This window comes from Arabidopsis thaliana, chromosome 4 (genome assembly GCF_000001735.4).
Source record: "Arabidopsis thaliana chromosome 4, partial sequence".
Classification (NCBI taxonomy): domain Eukaryota; kingdom Viridiplantae; phylum Streptophyta; class Magnoliopsida; order Brassicales; family Brassicaceae; genus Arabidopsis; species Arabidopsis thaliana.
In genome coordinates, this window is record NC_003075.7 from 14,097,034 (window position 1) to 14,103,162 (window position 6,129).

The following is a 6,129-nucleotide window of genomic DNA, read 5'->3' on the forward strand; positions in this document are numbered from 1 at the left end:
CAATCATAAGAGATAATGCATAATATAAATGATCATAAAATATTAAATATATTTGAATTTTAAATAAAAACTTATGAAGTGTCTAATAAATTGAAACTAACAAAAAAAAAACTTAAAACATTTCATAAAATGCGACAGAAGGAATATATATAAAGAGATAGCCAGATACTATCATCCCACTAAAAAATGTCAAAAAAATCGATACTATCATTTTTGAAACTAGACACAATTGATGGGAGTAACCGAGTAAGGGGCCCATTAATGATGAACATGAAAAACCGAAGACACTGTGAACTTTGAACCAAACTCATTTTCTTGGTGTTTCGGAAAATCTTGGATTTATTTCAGAGCCTGCCACAATAATTGAGGTGTAGACAAAACTCAATTTTGTCATTATGTTTCCTATGTTTCTCGTAATTATTGGAAGCTGTACACACACATCTTTTTTGTTTCTTTTGTCAATACATACACAATAAAGACAACGCGACGATCTTAAGTCCTAACTTCATTCTCGTTAATTTGTGACTTTATTTTTACAAAAAAATATTGGAAAAAATCAATCGCTCATATGATCTAATCTAATAAAGTGTAACAGGCACATGTATTGTAATAGTTTGTGCTAATACGTTACTGTGTCGATAATTCTAATTCAAATCCGTGTATTGTATATTCTTAATAAAGAGTGTAGATGAAATACTACATAATTTTAATGGATAACAATCATACTATTATATGGATGTGATAAAATAGAACGGCCTATCCTTGAGGTTTGTGTCTATTCCTGATGGGGAAATCTACTAATGAGCTGGATCTTTAATAATTATGTTCATGGTGGATCCTATATCACTGTCTCTAAAATAGCTATATATTTATAGATATGTTAGATGATGTCCCGTATCATAGGCGGATTTAAGTACATATCAAATAAATTTAAACAACAAGTCTTTTTTTTTTTTTTTTTGTAAAGGATTTTTGTTTGAGACTTGACACCGCAGAACACTAGTATATTTTAACGTACGGATTTTCATATATGTAATATTCTTCTAAAATAAATAAAAGGTTATATATGCAGGTAAACTAATAGGATTTCACAGTGAAGAATTGGGTTCTGTGATTTTTAGATAGTCTTGTGGATAGTATTAAATTATGGTTGGCGAATGTGTTTCGAAATTTCTTGATTTATATGGTACATGTGTTCATGGTGTATAATAAATGCTTATAAACTCATATGGATGTTTTCCGGAATAAAACAGTTAATTCCATTCTGTATCAACAATCGCAAATATCATAAGTTTTAAGCCAAAAAAACTGAGTAGATAGATATATGTGGCTGTAATTCGGTTGGAATATACAAGATAGTACAAAATACCAAGAATTTGGATAATTCCTTCGTATGTATGATGCATCGGCCGACCTCTTATGTGGTTCCCACAATATTCGATATTTTTCAAATGTGTGTCACAACTTGTTATAAAAATATGAAAATGTTATTTTCTTAAGTATCTTAACATAGATCGACCATTTGTTAATTTATTTTTTTCAAAGAGATCGACGATTTGTTTCCTATATGCATAGAAGAATACCAATCAAACATATATGCAACAAAGTCTCGCGACATGAGAAGCGACAAAGGTGTTTCATTTTTCGTTTTTTTAAACCTTATTATCTTTTAAATTATGATAATTCTGATAGCTAGTAATAGTATTATAAAAAAAAGGGTTAGTAATTCAAAATTTGTTTCTATATTTTATCACATGCGCTAGCCGCTAAGCATACCGCTAATGAACCAATATTCATAGTTGTAACTGAACATCTCTCTCTTCTCCTATAATAATCTCATAAATTAGAGGGAGCCGAATGCGGCGGGAAAATTGGTGAACCGTCTCTAGGTTTACACACGTCCTTCCATTGCTCGATAAATTAACAATTACTTAAGAAAATCTTAATAATATAGATTAATTCAGATCAGATGGTTAATTATATTTCTTAACCGATTAATCAATTAATGAATTAAGAAGAACAAAAATCAATAAATAAAGAATAACTAAATTGTAAATCAAACTGTGTTGATTAATGGCTAGTGTCGTTACTATCATCAATTGTAAATCATATTGTAAATTGCAAGTGATAGGAAACATCAAACATGTGTTTTATAGCTGACCAAAATAACATGTCTCCTAATTGTTTATGATTTTTGGCGACATGCATTGCATTATGCAAATTTAAAACCGGGTAATGACATTACAACATCACGAACATATATCACATAGCTACATTAGATCATTAGATGATCATTTTATATTTTACTGTAAGAAACTAATTAAATTACGGAAAGAAAACAAAACTACAAATAGTTGGTGCTGATATTTGTTTTCTTCTCCGATGGAATAGCTACCTAACATTAGGGCAAACCAAAAAATGAGTTTTTTCTTGTAAAATTTCTTCCGTTCAACATCCGATTATCATATCATGTTTTCTTCTATAATTGACATGTAACATTCTGAAGAGTAAAGCTATATAGCCAAAGTTATACGACCACAACTTAGAATTATAGTCGTGGTATCGATAAGAACCTATAGTGTAAGACCCGTTAGCTAAAAAACAAGGATCATAATTACTAAACTCTCAATTTTCTTAGGTCAGTGAAAAAATGAGAGAAAAGGTTTCTCGACTTATTGACCATCAAATCTTGCAATAGATTTGGAGATACTAAACTCTCAATTTTTCAGGCTTGCTTTTGGATCGTAGGTTGGATACTACAAGTAATTTTGTTTGAGTATTTTATTGAATAATTATATTTTGTTATATAGATAGTCGTCATATCAAATATTTTAGTCTATTTAGCATAAATATCCATACTTTAATTTCTTAAAATATTATGCATATATATTGTATTGATAGTTTAATTAGAAGAATTCTCATATTAATTAACATCAAATAATTCATATATAGGCCCCTAAGATAGCAAATAACATTTTATGTATAGAAAATTATACATATATGGAGACGTATAGAAAGTATATGTATATTTGTAGATATGGAGAAACCAAGCCCACAAATCATATGTACAAATATAAACACACATAGGTATATCAATATGAGAGTGATGGGAATGAGTAAAAATCGAGGGGAGGAGTTTATTGCCAAGTAAGGAAGATTATGTGTGTTTGATTGGAGAAAGAGTGACGGATTTAACATTCTTTGTCGTGATCTAATTATTCGTCTTTCGTAATTCTTAGCAGCCTTCTTCTTCATAAATATTATATATATATTTCAGACTCCATATTTTTGTTGTCTTTTTTAGTATTAATTATTGTATGAAATTTTGGATTATCTCCATTAATAATCTCAACTTACAAAAAATATTGTTAAATTTTGTCTTCTAGTCTTTCTACACTAAAACTGCAGATCACATGATAAAGATATAACGTTTTTTTGTGTATTATAAAACATTATTGATATCTTTGTACGATTCTGAATAAACCTGTTATGTGTGATACAGTTAATTGATTACGTTATATAACTTGTATTCATTATAGTTATTTAATTAATTGTTTGGATTTTGAGATCCCAAGGGTTACATCTAACTAGCTAGTAGGCAAATCATTGTGCCAATCATTTAAAAAAAATACTGAATGAACAAGAATTGAAAGAAAAAAGAGAAGGATGAACAAGACATGGTTATGTCATAAACGATTGATTAAAAAATAAAAATAAATAATATTCAACATGGTAAATTGAAAATGCTCCTATCAGAAAGTACATAAGTATAAAGGAAAAGAGAAACAATATTATAACATATTCCCATTATCAGAATCAAATAGTAAATATAGGCTCTAAATAAATGCACATGGCATGCCTTTACTATTTCTGCAGACCAAATCCTAATATCATTATGATTCATTTTATACACCATTTGTTGATATTGACTCTTGTTAGACTTTTTATGTATTTGATTTCTATCATTCTATGTATATTCTTTTTGTAGCCTCTAACAAAATCTATTGAATATATATTTTATTTTTTTGTTAAAACAATCTATTGAATATTTCGCCATTATATTTACTGATTCCCATATTTTCATTAAATCATTTACAAAATTTTCTCCTTGGTATATACCAGAAAATGTATGAGGCATGGTGCAAGATAAGCTATTGATTCATATCCATTCGTACATGTCTGATATGATCATATTCTTAAACATAGAGACATTTTTATGCAGTATGAGATCTCCGCAGTTATGAGATATGACACAAAAGATACAGTTGGATTCATATCCACCAAGCAATAATATTAATATAGTAATATAACTATATTTTCAATCACGTGAACATCTTTCTATATGAGTTAAGAGTTAAGACCCTAGCTAGTTTTTATCAAATATATATGGGGAGAGAGCCGGTAAAATTCGCATTCGTTCAATCTTAGGCATATAGATACGTAAAGGCCATTAGGATTGAGGGCCAAAAAATGAATTTATACGAATACAAAATTCACCGACGAAGATCTGATTTCTTATTGTAAAAGCCAATTACTGGAATAGACGATAGATATACAATAATTAATATATTTTTTTGTATGTAAGTGAAAGAATGAAATGAGATCTGATTCTCGTTGGATTCTACATTGACTTTATGACCATTTGTTATTGTTTGTAAGTATAGATAATTTGATTTTGATTTAATTAACAGTCTTTTATGTTCCGAACTCCCCATTTTCTAGTTATATCAACATCGATCTTACAGGCACATATTAAGGAATTTTTTTTTTTGTAACTATCTAAATGGTAATAGTTCATTGAATCTAATTATGTCTAAAATAAACATTGGAACATACATTGTATCTCAAAAGCATATATTGAAAACTCGATCAGCTGTTTAATTATGTGATTCAGAAGAAATAGTTTTGATTGTGATAAAGAACTAACACTTGTCACACGAATCACGATATATACTGGTACTCTATGCTATTTTCTTATATATATTATATGTTTTTTTTTCTGGATAATTTTAATAAATGTTAAAGTTATAATCAAATAAGCTAGCGGACAAAATTTTGCGTCCTGTCTTATTTTTGTCATATATGAGAATACATTCTTGATTGGAACATAAGCTCTAATCATTGTTAGGAAAAGAACGTGATGGGAGTATGAATGAGAAGTTTACAATCTTATTACAAAATTTAAAATTTAACTAGTAAGGATTTTTTCTTTTTGTACAAGAGTATATTTATAGAAAATATTATTTCTCTTCTTCCATTAATGATTATCTTTTCTATATTGATCTAAAAAAAATGTAAGAAAGAAATTTCTAATCTTACGGGATTTTATTTATTTTAATTTTAATACGATTATACATGTATTTGTTTACATTATGTTTGAAAAAATCAAATAATTTGCAAGTTTTTTATTTAATAAAAACGCAAAACTAAGGTTTCAGCATTAAAACAATTAAAATAGCAAACCGAAGATTATTACATCCAGACAGCTATGCTAAAATAGGCAGAAAAAATGTGACTAAAGCATAAAACGGCGAACACAAAGGCGACAATAAGGAGATGAACCGGTTATCGGGTAACGCTTGCGTCGTTGATTAAAAATTAAATAACAGATTAAACATGTTACTTTAAGCAATTTATTAAGCATGTTTGCAGATTGGTCATTATTTGCCAAAAGATAACTATAACGACGCCATCGTTAACTGAAGAGGGCAGTAATGATGCGATGAATAAAAAAACTCTCTGCGGTCGTATACGAATTGATTGAAATCTTTTTATTAATCGTCGTCTAAAAATAGTTATTCAGAAAACAACTGTTTATCGTATAACATACCGGTATATAAAACCACGTGGGCTCTATATATACGATTCAGCAATAACAATTCAAGATTTCAAGACAGTGAAAAGAAAATATTTTATCCTAAAAAAACCAATGAAAAGAAAATGGTACACTTATGATATCAGGATGTGTGAGACGAGTCACGAGACAAGCCTTAATCTAAGAGTACTTTATGTCAATTTCTCATATTATATAAATCACAAACCAATAAAATTTATGAAAAATAAAAAGAATACAGATGAAATTGTATAACTGACATCAAAAGATTCGGAATGATATAACTTAGAAACGTG